Raw genomic sequence first — 17,326 nt, forward strand, 5'->3', positions numbered from 1 at the left:
TTCCACCCCCGCCCCAGGCAAACTCTCTCCTCTTTCATCCACTTGCTCACCAGAGGGCTTTTAGCAAAACAGAAACCTTCTTCCTTTTTCATCCATCTGGAGATAAATAAAGGAGAGTGGGAGTTCCAAAGAAGAATCCCTTCACTCTGCTTGGTGGGGAGAAGGTAGAACAGCAAATCTTCCTGAAGGAGGGTGTGTTTGAGCTTAGATTAGAAGCTGGGTAGGATGCTGCCAGGGAAGGAAGAAATAGCTTTGAGCAAAGACATCTCGGGTTGTGCCCTGATGAAAGGGAATTTAGCCCCCAACAAGGTCCAGGCAGTTTAGCCTCAACGGTTCTTATAAGGATCTTCTATTCATATGATAGTTACACTGAGTGGATCTCAGTAGACTTGATATGATATGATTTATTTTTCTTTTTTGAGACAGGGTCTTGCTCTGTCAACCCAGGCTGGGGTGCAGTGGCGGGATCATGGCTCACTGCAGTCTCAACTTCAAGCAATCCCCCTGCTTCAGTTTCCCGAGTAGCTGGGACCACAGGCTCAGGCTACCATAATTTTTTAATTTTTTATAGAGATAGGGATTTGCCATGTTGCCCAGGCTGGTCTTGAACTCCTGGGCTCAATTCATCCTCCCACCTTAGCCTCCCACAGTGCTGGGATTACAGGTGCGTGCCACCATGCCCGGCTACTTTTATACAGATGAGGTCTCCCTATGTTGCCTAGGCTTGTCTTGAACTCCTGGGCTCAGGCAATCCTCCTGCCTCAGCCTCCCAAAATGCTGGGATTATAGGCATGAGTCACTGTGCCTGGCCTTGATTTCTGACCTCTAGAGTTGCCTTGTCCAATATGGTAGGCATTAGCCATGTGTGGCCATTCAAGTGTAAATTAAGTAAAATTAAATAGCATTAAACATTTACTTCCTATTTGCACTAGATACATCTCAAGAGACCAATAGCCACATGTAGTTAGTGGTTGCCGTATTGGATAGCACAGCTATAGAACATTTCTGTTATCACAGAAAGATCTATTGGACAAAATATTCTAGTATTGGAAGGAAGAAAACTGTAATGAAGATGACTGAGGGGTTTGAGCCAGACAGGTAGGCCCCAGGCATAGGGTGAAGATGGCCTGGCCTGGGTCCCAGTTCTGGCTCTGCCACCCCTGTTTCTGTCACTTTTGGAAAACTCACTTCCCTTTTCTGGTTTTCCCATTGTTGAGAAAATGAAATTGTTGGGCGATGTCATCCCAGGAGCCCAGGCAATGATTGATAGATTCTATGGTTGTTTAACCAGAAAGGGATGTATTCGGCTGTTTCTTCCAGATGTAGAGAAAAGAGCCTTGCACTCCGGAAGAAAGCAGCTGGTTCTGGTGCTACCCAGCTGAGTCATCACGGGAAAGTCACTTCACCTCTCTGAACCCCATTTCCACATCTGTGAAACTGGGTGAGAGGGTTTTGGGAGGATGAATTGAGAGGAGTTAAAGGAAAGCACTCCGAGAAAAGAGGAGGGATAACAGGATGTGACCAGGTCAGATCAAATGGGAAAGTTAGCATAAACAAAGCTAAATGGGTTTATTTGCTAAAAGGATTTCTCAGAACCCTTAATATGCTAATGTGCACTGTGAATCTCTAAGTATTTCCTAAATTAATATGACCACAGAATTCCTTTTAAAATAAAATTATTATTGCTGGGTATGGTGGCTCACGCCTATAATCCCAGCACTTTGGGAGGCTGAGGCGGGCGGATCACTTGAGGTCAGCCTGGCCAACATGGTGAAACCCTGTCTCTACTAAAAATACAAAAATTAGCTGGGCGTGGTGGTAGGCGCCTGTAATCCCAACTACTCGGGGGGCTGAGGCAGAAGAATCGCTTGAACCCAGAAGGTGGAGGTTGCAGTGAGCCAAGATCATGCCACTGGATTCCAGTCTAAGCAACAGAGTGAGACTCCGTCTCAAAAATAATAATAATAATTCTTGCAAGGAATGCTCATGGGCATTCGTTACTGTTACAGGGAACCCACTTGGGAATTACCCTTGGACAGGGATAGAGCACTTTCCTTGGCTACAGCTTGGACTGATGGCTGTCACCCAGCATTGCCTCTGAAAAACGTCTGGTCTTAGGAAGAATTGGAAAGATCTGGGTTAGATGACATCATAGAGATGGCTTAGAGTGCAGGCAGCCTCCAGAGGAAAGTAGGAGGGAAAAGTGAAAATCTGGAGAAGGTGAGGGTGGCAGTGAGAACTTATTATTTGCTGAACGCAGGTGCCGACTATAGGGCAGGCAACAACCTTGACATTTTTTTTGAGACGGAGTCTCCCTCTGTCATCCAGGCTGGAGTGCAGTCGTGCAATCTCAGCTCACTGCAACCTCTGCCTCCTGGGTTCAAGCAATTCTCCTGCCTCAGCTTCCAGAGTAACTGGGACTACAGGCATGTGCCACCATGTCCGGCTAATTTTTTTGTATTTTTAGTAGAGATGGAGTTTCACTGTGTTAGCCAGGATGGTCTCGATCTCCTGACCTCATGATCTGCCCACCTCGGCCTCCCAAAGTGCTGGGATTACAGGCATGAGCCACCGTGCCCGGCTGACCTTGACATTTTTATAGGCATCATCTCCCATCCTCAGGACAACTCTGAGAAGCAGCTGGTGTCATACCCGTTTCCCAGATAAGAAAACTGAAGCTCAAGGGGTTAAGCAATGTATGAGCGTTTAACACGCAGTAAATGGTACAGCTGGGATTTGAACCCAGGGCTGCCTGGGTCCATAAGCCTATACTCTAATCCCTCTGCCTCAAGGAGCCTAAAATGTCATGACCCTGGAACTTTCAGCCTGTAGGGGATGAGAAGGCAAACCGCCTGTGGTTTGTAAATCTAGTATTATCATCTGGCTTTTTCCTGATATCTGAGTGAGCTCTTTTCAATGGAATGAGCTTAATCCATTATCCTCCCCCAGTCTTCCCAGTTTCCCATCAAACAAAGATGATTCAAGAGGCCCCAAATGCAGAGCTAAAATCAGCCTTTCATCCTTGCCACCTCCCACCTCTCACTCCTCTGGGAGTCGCTAGGATTTAGGAGGCCAGTATTGAACCTGAGATTCAAGAACTGTTTCTGAGTGGCTTACACCCATGTCCTGAGCGCTCTGAGTGAAGGCAGAGGTGCTGGTTAGTAAGGTGGGGGGTAGAGATACCGAGCTCCCAGGCAGGGATGAGGGGCACAGCATGGAGCAGTGACTTCGGAGAGCGTTGTGTGTCTTCACGGATTGTGCAATCTCCATCTGGAAATTAATCAATTGCAATCAAAAGCAGTGGTACCAATTTATAATTTTTTAGAATCTAACTTCTTAAGGGTATTGAACCTTTACCTCTAAGGCAATCAGGTCCAGATGGCAAAGGGAAACCCTCTTGTCACCGGCACTTGGGCACTTAAGAACAGCATGGCAGGTTGCGGCCTTGCAAGGAAAGAAGAGGGGAAACATTGTAAATACTGTGTACCCTGACGGTTTTGGCTGCGCTTGAAAAGAGGCGTCGGCCGGGCGCGGTGGCTCACGCCTGTAATCCCAGCGCTTTGGGAGGCCGAGGCGGGCGGATCACAAGGTCAGGAGATCGAGACCACAGTGAAACCCCGTCTCTACTAAAAATACAAAAAATTAGCCGGGCGCGGTTGTGGGCCCTGTAGTCCCAGCTACTCGGGAGGCTGAGGCAGGAGAATGGCGTGAACCCGGGAGGCGGAGCTTGCAGTGAGCCGAGATCGCGCCACTGCACTCCAGCCTGGGCGACAGAGCGAGACTCCGTCTCAAAAAAAAAAAAAAAAAAAAAAAAAGAAAACAGGCGTCTTCATTTGCAGTTAATTAGATTAACTCAGCTGCAATTACGAATGGAATCCCTTGCTCCAGCAACAGCGAACGTTTGTTGAACATGTGTTGTAATGTTGCCTTTAAATACAACCACATGTATGACATATTTTGTTTTCTCTTGGCCATTGGACTGGAAAACTATTAATACAACATCTGCTTTGCTTTCTGATTGAATCAGGGGCAAAGAGCAGGTCTCGGTAGTGTCCTTCAGATTATGCCTGGGATATCGAGTTACAGCTGCTAACCACTTTCCCACTGCTTAAGAATCCGACCCTGAACATGACTTTTCTATTGGAAACGCCGGTCTCACTCACTGGAGGACCAAATTACCTCCTGCTCCTCCCTCCAGCATGTGAAGTCCACCCTCGCACCTCCCATGCCTCAACAACTCACTATTGTAAACTCTTGTTAGTTTTTAAAATAGTACTCAACCCCGTTTGAAATTATTTTATTTTTCGCTTAGTTGTTTGTCTGTCTCCACCGTGAAAATATTCCCTCCACAAGGGCAGGACCCATGTCTATTCCCCATGCCCTCCCTCCTCTCCCCTAGGGCCAAGAACGCTTAGTAGGCAACTGAATAAATATTTGTTAAATAAATCATGGTGTTTCCCAATTGCGTGGAGAATGAAGTAAGAGTGAAGCATTTGGTGAGAAAGTGACAATCTTCTTGCAATCATTTCAGTCCTGATAATAGCAAAAGTCTCAGTGCTGGGCGAGGTGGCTCACACCTGTAATCCCAGCACTTTGGGGGAGGCTGGGACGGAAGGATCACTTGAGGCCAGGAGTTTGAAACCAACCCGGGCAACATAGTGAGACCTTGTCTCTACAAATTAAAAATAATAATAATAATAAGCTGGGCATGGTGGCACACGCCTACAGTCCCAGCTACCTGGGAGGCTGAGGCAGGAGAATTGCTTGAACCTGGGAGGTGGAGGCTACAGTGAGCCGTGATCGCACCACTGCGCTCCAACATGGGCAACATGGTGAGACTCTGTCTCAAAAAGAAAAAAAAAAAAAAAAAGCCAGGCACAGTGGCTCACGCCTGTAATCCCAACACTTTGGGAGGCCAAGGCAGGTGGATCACCTGAGGTTAGGAGTTCGAGACCAGCCTGGCCAACATGGTGAAACCCTGTCTCTACTAAAATAGAAAAAAAAAAAAAATTAGCTGGGCTTGGTGGTGGGCGCCTGTAATCCCAGCTACTCAGGAGGCTGAGGCAGGAGAATTGCTTGAACCTGGAAGGCGGAGGTTGCAGTGAGCCGAGATCGTGCCACTGCACTCCAGCCTGGGTGACAGGGCAAGACTCCATCTCAAAAAAAATACAAAATAAAGTCTCAGTTCAGTGTCTAACATCTCTTTTCCTTGCTATTCTCATCCCCCAACACCTCCACACTCCCCACACCCTGCCTCCTTTTTTTGTTTAAATAGAAAGTACATCTTGGGGCTCAGAGTGAAGGACAGTTATGGAGGCTAGCTAGGATTTAATACTATTGTTTGGTTTTCGGAGTGTTTAATCCCTTTCAAATAACATTTGAAGCTCTACAGGTCTGGTAGTAATACAAAGTTTCCCTTGGAAAGAAATTCAAGTGTATTGCTTTAAAGGGAAACAGTCACAATGCAAGTGAAATGAAACAAAAGGCTTGGAGGTGGTTTTTGCATGGCTAAAGTTTGGAAACGAATGCACACATGCATGCACATTCGTCCATGTGACTGTCCACTTAGAGGTCTGTTTGACCAGTGCCTTGTGAAAGGCAATTCAGCAAACAGAACTTTATTTTCCTCTCTTCCCCAAATAACTCAGGCCTGTGCTGCTAAGTCCTACCTCCTCATCTCTTCCCCTTCCTCCTCTCCCTGCATCCACCTTTAGGAGTTATCATTACTCAGAAAGGGACCAAGAAATATAAGGGACCTGGGACTACATGAGACCGGATGTGGAAAGCCCCTCAAGACACTAGCAGGAAATACCTGCAACCGTATTCCTAGCCAAATCCTGAAACTGCAGACAAATCGTGCACTTTTCTGGAAGGAAGTCTCGCTGTCATTCGTCAAGTTCTGAAAGGGTCCTGAGAAGCGTTGGAGACCACTGGGCTGGAGGTGGCACCAGGAATGGATCGTTGGCCTGGAGTTCTGACCCTTGGTTTTCTGCCGCACACAGCTGGTCCGTTAATAATGCAGTGAGTTAATAATTAAAATGAGATTGTGTGATCCTTAAAGATGCAGGCTCACTCCCTCCCATCTTCACTTGACGAAGGCTGTTGCCACCAAAATCAGTGGGCTCTCCCAGAAGGTTCTGTACTTACCTGTGCTTACAGGTAAACACAGAGAACATCTGTTTTCCTCTCCGGGTCTTCTCCATTTATGCATCCAGAGACTACAGCTGGCTGGTTCATCTTTTGCCTTCCCAATCCTTCATGTTTAATTGCCTCTACTTCTGCATCTACCCTATCTAACTTCTCCAGAATATTTCTTGTCAGTACCCCAGGATCAAGATGGGTGGACCCACTCCTCTGTTTGTAAGCTGGGAGGCAGGAAGTTTGGCTTGGCTGTGTGACTGTAAGCAAGTTACTTCACTTCTCTGACTCATAGGAACGCTGTTAAATTTAGATCAAATGAAGGAACAGATGTGGGAGCTCTGCAGAAAGTTAGAAGAGTCATCTCGGATGTGAAAGCTCTATTTAGGGAGCAGCAGTCAAGTCACCATCTGACCAATAACTCCTAGAAGATCCTGGAATAAGGCTCCTCCCAGTCACAGAAAAAAAAAAAAAAAATGACATGGAACTTGCAACTTTTGCAGTGGTTTTAAACATGATTTTTTTTTTTTTAGGTGGGTCCCACTCAATTCTCCAAGGCATAGTAGATAACCCTCCATCAGTAACTATCTATGATGGATATCTGTGGTCCTGTCATACTTCCCTTAAAGGACTCTGACCTAGGCCAGGCGCCGTGGCTTACACCTGTAATCCCAACACTTTGGGAGGCTGAGGTGGGTGGATCACCTGAGGTCAGGAGTTCGAGACCAGCCTGACCAACATGGAGAAACCCTGTCTCTACTAAAAATACAAAAATTAGCCAAGCCTGGTGGCGCATGCCCATAATCCCAGGTCGTCAGGAGGCTGAGGCAGGAGAATTGCTTGAACCCAGGAGGTGGAGGTTGCAGTGAGCTGAGATCTCACCACTGCACTCCAGCCTGGGCAACAAGAGTGAAACTCTGCCTCAAAACAAACAAACAAAAAGACTCTCTGACCTATTCCCAGCCATGTGGTGGTTGGGATGGTATTGATTGGCTCCAGATGTGAACATGTGATTCAGAATTGGCCAATAAGATCATTACATTCCCTTGATCATAAGCAATTGGTTTAACTCTGAGTATGTCATTTAGTTTGGGCTAGTGAGATGCAAGAAGACTTTTACAAGCATTTCTGAGATGTAATCATATTCCTTTCAAATAGAACCTAGCTTGATAGTGGGCCCAAATTGCTGCAGTCTTCTTAACAGCAGAAAGAATTGGAGAATGGCCTGCAGCAAAAACTGGAACAAGAGATGGATGGAGACAGAGTTGTGATTTTATTCCTTGAGCCCTGGAATCCAGTTGTGTCTGAATTGTTGAGCTTTTTGATTATATGAAATGTAAATTGTGTTTGTTTGTGTGAAACCTCTAAGGCATGAGTTTTGTGTCCCTTGCAACCATAAGAGAATTGACTACAGTACCTATATATGTGTGTGTGTGTGTGTGTGTGTGTATATATATATATATATATTTTTTTTTTTTTTTTTTTTTTGAGACAGGGTCTCTCTCTTTCTCCCAAGCTAGAGTGCCCTGAGTGATCACAGCTCACCGCAACCTCTTCAAACTCCCGGGCTCAAGCGATCCTCCTTTCTCAGCCTCCTAAATAGCTGGGACAACAGGCATGTGCCACCATGTCTGGCTAATTTTTTAAAAACTTTTTTGTAGAAATGGGTTCTTGCTGTGTTGCCCAGGTTGGTGTTGAACTCCAGGCTCCAAGGAGTCCTCCTGCCTCGACCTCCTAAAGTGCTGGGATTATAGGCATGAGTCACTGCACTTGGCCTCACTTTGAGAACTTTATGAAAGCTTCCTTTCCAAGAAAAACACACTCTTGTATTCACATAAAAACATGTATGGAATTTCAGGATTCCATGTGCCTCCTGAAACCCACCCTCAGTCCCTAGGATAATAACCCCTGTTCCTGAGTGTGGAATCCAGAGGGCTTTTCTGGAAGAATCCAAGCTCTGGAACTGCACTGCTTGTTGTAAATCCTGGTTCCACCTCTTATAGCTACATGAACTTGGGCCTCTCTGAGCCTCAGTTTCCCCAATTAGAAAAAGGAAATAATATCTAACTTTATAGGGTTGCAATGAAACCTACATGAGTTTATTTAGGCAAGGCATTTAGAATAGTACTTGGCATATATTAAATACACACATGTTCATCACCAACCTCTTTATGATTTTAGTTTCATTGATTATTTTCACTGAGCTCATTAATTCTATATCCAACATGGTTCTGTATCTGGCTCATAGATATATCTTCTGGGCTACATATTATTCTTAAAGTAAATAAATAAAGGCATTGACAATGTTTAGAAATTAGGAGTTCACATGAAAATTGGGCTGTTTGGCTTCTCTTGGGACATCAGGTCTGATAAAACCAGGCCATTTGCACCTGGCATCATGAGCTGGCGCTGGATAATTCTCTGGTTCACCACAGTCCCCACCAGTCCCCAGCACTAACACGGAGAATCCATAGTCCTGGATCATTGTGCTTTCAAAGTCATCATATCCCTTAAGGCCAAGAAATCGTTCTTGTACCCATGAAAATGAAAGCTAAACCAAAGAAGCCATGTATTTTTTTTTAAAAGAAATCATACATTTATTTAAGTAAAAACTATGCCCATCAGTTTAACGTTGCAAACACCTTCATTTACTTGCTTTATTGCCTGGCCCCTGCGGGCATTTGAGTTTTTGATCCTGGCTCTACACAATTACTAATCATTGGCTATTCCTTCCTTTTCCTCTCTTAGCCTGTTGACTCAAAAGCATGAAAAGCCCCAAGTGGCAGTGTAGCAGTCTTAACTTCCAGCTCAATGAAATCATTGTTTTGTCTTCTGATGCTAGCATTCTTCCCTCTGGAACTAAGACCTCTAGGCCAGCAAAGCATAAAGTCTCAAGAACAGGAAGCAAACATTTTGCTAGTGGGTCGCTAGGGGTGATGGTGAGGGTTCCACTCCCATTTCCACCCCATTGATTCCTGGATCCCTGAATCCTGGCTAGCAGAGAAATAGCACCATATATTGGATATAAATTCAGAGCATATTCGTCCTTTTGGAGAAACTTGCCCCAGCCCTGCAAGGTATTACTACTTAGCTGGTGCTGTAATTGAGTCTTCAAAGGGCTGTTCCAGTATTCTATGAAGCCAGCTGCTTCAGCAGGATAAGGAAGATGGTAAGACCACTGAATTCCATGAGCATAGGCCCATTCCTGCACTTCTCTTGCTGTGAAGCCCAGTCACGTTGACACGTAAAATTAACCATCACAATCTCTATCAAGTTTTTTTTTTTATATACAAATTTTTTGGTAATAATTTTCTACAGATTAACTTCTGGCTCTGTACATCTCAAACCTTGTTTCTCCTCCATGACCCACATACTTGGAAATATTCAAGCTGCAGTGCAGGCTTCACATCCTAATTCCAGGTGCGTTGGCCCACTGAGTAGTAAGCATATTTCTGGAAACCATTTCTACATTAAGCCAGCTAGCAGTTACTTAACTCTATAAGGAAGTGACTGTGAACTGCATAAATAGATCCCACTGAACCCAAACCAAATGTATCCCCAACTCAAATTCCCTCAGCTGTTATAGATCCAAAAAAGGCTTACAGAAATTCCAATGCTGCTCAACACAGAGGGAGTAAGATGGGAGAAATGGAAGGGAAGTCAGATGAAAGGACTGATATTGATCAGTCTTAACTGACTGCGGTTGAACTATCCTATTCTTGCAAATGTTACAGAAACATTGACCACGTGAGACCCTTGTTTGGCAGTACCTAAGCCTGTGATAAACCCTTCAGCTTTATGAGCTTCACAGTATATTCACCCTGTCTATGCAATCCTCATTCTGGCCAAACTGGATTGACACCCCCTGCCTGGGTACCCCCTGCACTGTCCCATGACCTTGCCTTTGCTTGTGTTAGCTCCCCCTCCCCTGGAACAAATCCCATCTGGGTCAAACACTCTGCCTCCCATGCAAGCATCCTTGATCTTTTCAATGAATCCCTTTCCATCCTTCTCTACACCCTAATAGAATTTCATGCTTTATGTTTTTGATTGCATTTGTCAAACATTACCTTGTCGTGTAGTCTTTCATCTGCTCAGCAAATATTTGCTGACTGTCCGTGGTGTTTTAGCCATTGTTGCGGCTCTAGAGATGCTTCAGTAAACAAGCCAGGTCCCAGTATTCTTGAAGCTTATAGCCAAATTTGGGGCAGGAATTATAAATACCTGAAAATTCAAAGACCATCGCAGAGAGTGACAGGGTCATGGAGAAGGATATCACTTTAGCCAGGTGGTCATGGAAGGCCTTTCTGATGAGCTGACCCTGCGTGATGAGAAGAAGCCACCCCCAAGAAGAGCTGAAAGAAAGGCATTCTTGACACAAGGAACATCAGAAGTAAAGGCAGTAAGGCAAGAGACTGTGAGACTATGGCTGCTCCATATGAAATTATAATGGAGACCACTCTCCTTCCTGTTGCCAGTGAGCCCTTAACCCTTGTATGCTACTCAAGGCCTTGCCACTTCTGTCTCCTTACTAGAGCTTCCCTTTCAGTGCAGGATCCTCCTCTGTTTGGAACTTCTGGACTCTGCACCGAAACATGGCTCTTCTGTATTTCAGGGTGGGAAACTCCTCTGGTTGCATGGTAATTACGGATAGGCTGCTAATGCATTACCTCATCTCAGACAGTGTCTGAACTTAACAACAAGACTTTTTCGTAGGAAAACACCTTAATTTCAAGGTGTGCCTCTGACAGCAGGAATATCAACCCATGTGGTATGTCAGTGGAGGAGATATTTTTAGACCAAGCCCTGCTAGTCTCTTGTAGTGTGGTGGCACCAACGCCAGCTTAAGATGGCACCCGTTTGTTATGTCACAGTTCTGGAGGTCAGAAGTCCATGCATAGCACATGGCTCAGCTGTGTCCTCTGTTACAGTCTCACAAGGATAAAATCAATCTGTTGGCTGGGCCAGCTCTGAGGGTGAATTAAGTTCTTGGCTGAATTCAGTTCTTTATGGTTGTTGGACTGGGGTGCCTCTTTCCTGCTGGGGGCTGGTCTTTGCTCGTAGAGGCAGCCTGCATTCTTTCTCATGCTTCCCATGTGGCTCGCTCCTGCAGCAGCAGGACAAATCCCCCTCATGCTTTGAATCTCTCTGACTTCTTATTGTAAAAAAATATTTCCATAAGTTTTTTGGGAACAAGTGGTGTTTGGTTACATGAGTAAGTTCTTTAGTGGTGAATTGTGAGATTTTGGTGCATCCATCACCCAAGCAGTATACACTGCACCCAATTTGTAGTGTTTTATCCCTCATCCTCTTCCCACCCTTTCCCTCTGAGTCCCCAAAGTCCATTGTATCATTCCCATGCCTTTGCATCCTCATAGCTTAGTTCCCACTTACTAGTGAGAACATACAATGTTTGGTTTTCCATTCCTGAGTTACTTTACTTAAAATAACAGTCTCCAATCCCATCCAAGTGGCTGCAAATGCCATTAATTCATTCCTTTTTATGGCTGAGTAGTATTCCATCGTATATGCCACGGTTTCCTTATTCACTCATTGATTGATAGGTATTTGGGCTGGTTCCATATTTTTGCAGCTGCAAATCGTGCTGCTGTAAACATGTGTGTGTAAGTATCTTTTTCGAATAATGACTTATTTCCCTCTGGGTAGATACCCAGTAGTGGTATTGCTGGATCAAATGGTAGATTCCTTAAAGAACTAAAAGTAGAACTCTCTGACTTCTTCTGCCACATCTGTCTGACTCCAGCCAGAGAAAGTTATCTGCTTTTAAGGGCTCCTATGATTACGTTGGAACCACCAAAAAAAAATCCAGGATAATCTCCCTATTTTAAAGGCTATACTTTTAATCACACCTGCAAAATCTCTTTTGCCATGTAACATCACTTACAGGTTCCAGAGGCTAGTAGAGTCTACATGTGTTTGGAGAGCCAGTCTGCCTACCACACAAGAGAAGGAGGTGGAATAATGGGATTTTCACCCTTGCTCCACAACACTTACTGTAACTGGGAGCAAATCCCTGAGTTCCAATTCCTATCTCTGTAGAGGAGATGGGAGCCAGGACTTAACAACTCTGTCATAATCCCATTTTAGAGTTTCAGCTTAAATAAAATTGTATATGCAAAAAGCGTTTCTTATTTTTGAGACGGAGTCTCGCTCTGTCACCAGACTGGAGTACAGTGGCGCGAACTCTGCTCACTGCAACTTCCGCCTCCTGGGTTCAAGTGATTCTCCTGCCTCAGCCTCCTGAGTAGCTGGGACTACAGGCCCATGCCACCACACCCAGCTAATTTTTGTATTTTTAGTAGAGACAGGGTTTCACCATGTTGGCCAGGATGATCAGGATGGTCTCAATCTCTTGACCTTGTGATCTGCCCAAAGTGCTGGGATTACAGGTGTGAGCCACCGTGCCTGGCCATAAAAAACATTTCATCAGTTCAGCACATACATAGAAGTCATTGCTAACACTGTTCTTTTTTTTTTTTTTCCCTGGACGGGGTCTCACACTGTTGCCCAGACTGGAGTGCAATGACCTCAGCCTCCTGAGTAGCTGGGATTACAGGCACCTGCCACCATGCTCGACTAATTTCTGTATTTTTAGTAGAGATGGGGTTTCGCCATGTTGACCAGGCTGGTCTCAAACTGCTGACCTCAAGTGATCATTCACCTCAACCTCCCAAAGTGCTGAGATTATAGGCGTGAGCCACTGTGCCCAGCCTAATACTGTTCTTTTTTTTTTTTTTGAGACGGAGTCTCGCTGTGTCTCCCAGGCTGGAGTGCAGTGGCGTGATCTCGGCTCACTGCAAGCTCCGCCTCCCGGGTTCACGCCATTCTCCCGCCTCAGCCTCCCAAGTAGCTGAGACTACAGGCGCCCGCCACCACGCCCGGCTAGTTTTTTGTATTTTTAGTAGAGACGGGGTTTCACCATGTTAGCCAGGATAGTCTCGATCTCCTGACCTCGTGATCCACCCGCCTCGGCCTCCCAAAGTGCTGGGATTACAGGCTTGAGCCACCGCGCCCGGCCCCTAATACTGTTCTTATACCACATGGTGCTATCTCTATTTTTAAATTTTATGCTTTTATTTGCTCTTATGTTGTGTGGTTCCCCTCTGCCACCCCCAGTAATTCTCTAGTGAAAGGCGGCAGATATTAACCCGCAGAGCTGCTTTACAAATATGGGCTCCAGGGCTGGGCACGGTGACTCACACCTATAACTCCAGCACTTTAGGAGGCCAAGGAAGGAGGTTGCTTGAGCCCAGGAGTTCAAGACCAATCTTGGCAATAAGGCAAGACCCTGTCTCTACAAGAAAACAAAAATAAAAATAATTAGCCAGGAGTAGTTGTGTGTGCCTGTGGTCCCAGCTATTCAGGGGGCTGAGGTGGGAGAATCGTCTGAGCCCAGAAGGTCCAGGCTGCAGTGAGCCATGATTCTGCCACTGCACTCCAGGCTGGGTGACAAAATAAGATCCTGGCTCTGGAGCCTGATTGCCTGTGCTTAAATCCTAGTTTCTCTATTTATTATGTGACCCTGGGTAAGTTTTTAAGCTCTGTGCTTCAGTTTCATTATCTGTAAAATGAAAAGAGTAACAATATCAAGGGCAGATATATATATACACACACACACACATACACATATATATTATACGTATTTTATATGTGTGTTGCAAGGAGTGAATAAGTTTACATATGCAAAGCACTTAAAACTGCGCCTTGCGCAAGGGCCGGACGTTGTGGCTCATGCCTTTAATCCCAGCACTTTGGGAGGCTGAGGCTGGCATATCACCTGAGGTCAGGAGTTTAAACCAGCCTGGCCAACATGGTGAAACCCCGTCTATACTAAATATATAAAACTTAGCCAGGCATGATGGTGCACGCCTGTTATCCCAGCTACTCGGGAGGCTGAGGCAGGAGAATCACTTGAACCTGGGAGGCGGAGGTTGCAGTGAGCCAAGATCACGCCACTGCACTCCAGCCTGGGTGCCAGAGTAAGACTCCATCTCAAAAAAAACCCCCCAAAAAACAAAAAAAAACTGTGCCTGGTGTATTGTGGCAGCTGCTGTTATCACCATCATCTACCTTATTATCAGCAATCACATTGCCGCCTCCTGTTGGTATCATTCACGGCCCTTCTTACCATTTGCAATCATAAATTTTGTCTGGGCATTTGCTCAGCATCTATTTTCCTGTTAGAGCTGAGCTTCATCAGAGCTATTATGTTGAAGGGAGTTGCTTATGATTAACTTTTCATTACATAAGTCATCACGCATACATTTTATAAGCACATTGAAATGTTGAGGATAAAGCTAATATCTCCTTTGGACAAAATATTTCCTACTGGTCCCTTCTCCCCTTCCCCAGATAGAGGTAGCCAAAGTCTGACAATATCAAGTGTTGCTGTGACTGTAGAGAAATAGAAATGCCCAGACAATGTAAATTGATATGGCCACTGCAGAGGGCAGCCTGGCAGTAGCTATTAAAATTAAAAACAGGCATTTCTCATGACTCAGCAGTTTCACTTCTCAGAAAACGCCTTAGAGTTGCATTGGCAATTAGACCCAAGACATCACGAAGAAGGCTGGCCATTGCTGCATTCTTCATAATATCAAAAATGGGACAACCTAACATTCATCAAAAGAAGAATGTTAAATGAAATACAGCACCTCCTGAGAGGTGGTGCAAGAAATAAGTGTAAAACTTCTATTTTTTAATTTTACATTTTTATTTGTACTTTACAGGTTTTAATTAGAATAGCAAACTTCCTATAAGTCAGGGTCTGTTTCTGCAATTTTCCCAGCACTGTTGTGAGGTGGGTGCTGTTATTATCTCAATTTTATAGATAAGGAAGCGAAGACACAGAGAAATTATGTAACTTGCCCCAGGGTCCCCAGTGGAGCTCAGATTTGAACTCTGGCAGTTTGAGTTCCAAGTAAGTGAGATTAATCTTTATGCCATATAGTTTTTCCTTTTTTTGGTGATGTATATAACATAGTAATATAACAGTTCATGTCTTTTTTTTTTTTTTTTTTTTTTTTTTGAGATGGAGTCTCACTCTGTCACCCAGGCTGGAGTGCAGTGGCGCGATCTCGGCTCACTGCAACCTCCACCCCTCCAGTTTCAAGCAATTCTCTGCCTCAGCCTCCAGAGTAGCTGGGATTACAGGTGCATACCACCAAGCCCGGCTAATTTTTTTTTTGTATTTTTAGTAGAAACGGAGTTTCACCATCTTGGCCAGGCTGGTCTTGAACTCTTGACCTCGTGATCCACCCGCCTCGGTCTCCCAAAGTGCTGGGATTATAGGCATGAGCCACCGCGCCCGGCCAACATTTCATGTCTTCATGTGTAAACAAACAATATGCACCAACTAAGGGTTGTTTAAAGTTCAAAACTTCAAAGGGTACTTGATCACAAAAGCTTCAAGATAGACAGGGGGCAGTAAACAGTCAGCCATAAGAAGGACGAAGTAAATTTCTTAAATTTTTTGAGACAGGCTTTCACTTTGTCTGCCAGGCTGAAGTGCCGTGGTGCAATCATGGCTCACTGCAGCCTCGATCCGTCAGCCTCAAGTAATCCTCCCATCTTAGCCTCCCAAGTAGCTGGGACCATAGACATGCACCACCAAACCCAGCTATCAATTTTTTTTTATTTTTTGTAGGGCTGGGGTCTTCCTATGTTGCTCAGCCTAAGGATGAGGTAGATCTTTATAGGTCAGTTGTGTCTTAGTTTGCTTTGTTTACCCAGTGCCTATCACGGTGCTCATAGCTAGTAAGATCTTGTTAGGTATTAGAGAATAAATGAATAACCTTCATGCAGTGTCTGCCCTAGTCTGACTTAAGGTAGGTAAAAGGAGCCCAGTCCTAGGTCATCGTGCTCCTGGCTACTGCTCCTGGGGCCCTGTGGGCCTAGGCCCCTGGCTGGGCAGGTGCAAGAGGCTCAGGTTTCCTAGAATAGGGACATGGAAGTCTGTGAGGCTGAGTAAAATAACTGGAGATTCCTGGAAGAGCAGTAAGGAATCTACAAACACAAAAACAACTCCTGAAACTAATAAATGACTATAGCAAGGTCACAGGACGCATGGGCACCATGCAAAAAATGTATCATTTCCCCATATACTAGCAATGAACAATTTTGGATGCAAAATGAAAAAAACATTAACAATCACTCAGGGAAAAAAACACTTAGGATATAAACCTAACAAAACATATATAGAAAGTATACACTGAAAATTACAAAATATTGATGAAATAAATCAAGAAGACCTAAATAAATGGGGAGATGCACCATGTTCATGGACTGGAAGATTCAACGTAATATAGATGTCAGTCAGTTCTCCCCAAATAGATTTATAGGTTTAACACAATTTCTCTCAGAATCCCAGCAGTGTTTTTTTTTTTTTTGTAGATATAAAGAATATTATTACAAAATTTACACAGAAAGATAAAGAAGCTAAAATAATATTGAAAAAGAAAGTGGGAGATTATAGGTTTACTCTGATGTTAAGACTTACTATAGGCCGGGCGTGGTGGCTCAAGCCTGTAATCCCAGCACTTTGGGAGGCCGAGACGGGCGGATCACGAGGTCAGGAGATCGAGACCATCCTGGCTAACACAATGAAACCCCGTCTCTACTAAAAATACAAAAAAATTAGCCGGGCGAGGTGGCAGGCGCCTGTAGTCCCAGCTACTCGAGAGGCTGAGGCAGGAGAATGGCATAAACCCGGGAGGCGGAGCTTGCAGTGAGCCGAGATAGCGCCACTGCACTCCAGCCTGGGCGACAGAGCGAGACTCCGTCTCAAAAAAAAAAAAAAAAAAAAAGACTTACTATATAGTTAAAATCATTGTGACTGTGAGGTATAGAGACACAGATCAATGGAACAGAATCGAGAATTCAAAAATAGACCCAACAAGTACCCGCAACTGATTTTTTACAAAGATACAAAAGCAATAACACAATCATAGACAAAAATATAAACTTCAAACCAAGCTTCACACCTTATGCAAAAATTAACTCAGCATAGATATAAAACGTAAAATTATAAAACTTTTGCAAGAAGATAATATGGGGAAATCTTCATCACATAGGGTTAGATGAGGCATTCTTACACGTTACACCAAAAGCACAACCCATAAAGAAAAAATTCATAATTTGGACTTTATCAAAACTTAGAACTTTAGTT

At 44.6% G+C, this 17,326-nt stretch overlaps 1 long non-coding RNA gene across 1 annotated transcript; it reads right to left on the reverse strand.

The window, feature by feature from the left end:
• Nucleotides 1–2,203: 2,203 nt before the first annotated feature.
• LOC135968706 (uncharacterized) lies at nt 2,204–6,295 on the reverse strand. Its single transcript, XR_010583648.1, has 3 exons — nt 6,148–6,295; nt 3,358–3,444; nt 2,204–3,270 (listed from the first exon to the last, which is right to left on the reverse strand). It is a non-coding gene; the product is annotated as an uncharacterized lncRNA (long non-coding RNA).
• Between the last annotated feature and the right edge of the window lie 11,031 nt (nt 6,296–17,326).

The sequence above is a fragment of the Macaca fascicularis genome, chromosome 20 (assembly GCF_037993035.2).
Source record: "Macaca fascicularis isolate 582-1 chromosome 20, T2T-MFA8v1.1".
In the NCBI taxonomy this organism is placed as follows: domain Eukaryota; kingdom Metazoa; phylum Chordata; class Mammalia; order Primates; family Cercopithecidae; genus Macaca; species Macaca fascicularis.